Raw genomic sequence first — 790 nt, forward strand, 5'->3', positions numbered from 1 at the left:
CTCCTGACTTGAATACAACACTAATCGTTGCTTTCTCACACGCTCCCCCTTCTTTTTCGATATATTTCCCGTCTCTACTCCGCCGCTCACAATAGGCACGCTTCCCGATTTTTCGATACTAGCCTCCTCCGGTCATTTAACCTTCGCATTTTCTCCCTCGGATGGTTTCACACTGCCTCCGCCGGATGTTTTTGCCTCGCCTTCGGTACTCTTTCTAGCCAGTGGCAAACTCAGACTGTCGCTATAACTGGATCAAGCCCCCAGTTCGTCACCCATTGTCCTCAGTCCGGTATCTCGCGTAATTTGCAATGATTCGTTTTCCGAACCCGAGTCAGAATCGTCCTCGTCGTCCCAATTTTTCGATTTAGCGCGCGTCCCAGTTTGTATAGTTTTCCTCACACTCGCTCTCGCTGCTTTTTCTTCATTTGCTCTTTTCAGGTAAGCCCTTTTTTCACTTCAACCATCGTTGGAGATTTTGGCGTTATTTTCTCCGAGAATTGCGATGCAGCCGAATTTAGCGCCTTTCCCGCGACCCCACTTTTCCTAAACACAGACCCGTTTGCTAGGGTTAAGGTATGTTGAGATTCACAAACTACTTTTTGTTATAATGGTCTCTGTTGCTACCCTTGATGCGTTGAAACAAGTGTTCCGTCCGCATGTTAGGACGCTTGGGCGTTTGCGCCTCTGATTCCCTCGTTTTCACTCCCACGGAGTTTTTTGATGCAGCCACCGGCGCCAAGCCCCGATCAGCAACCGATCCCCTGCAAGTTTCCTGGGGTGGTTTATATGC

This window comes from Symsagittifera roscoffensis, chromosome 4 (assembly GCF_963678635.1).
Source record: "Symsagittifera roscoffensis chromosome 4, txSymRosc1.1, whole genome shotgun sequence".
Classification (NCBI taxonomy): Eukaryota; Metazoa; Xenacoelomorpha; order Acoela; family Convolutidae; genus Symsagittifera; species Symsagittifera roscoffensis.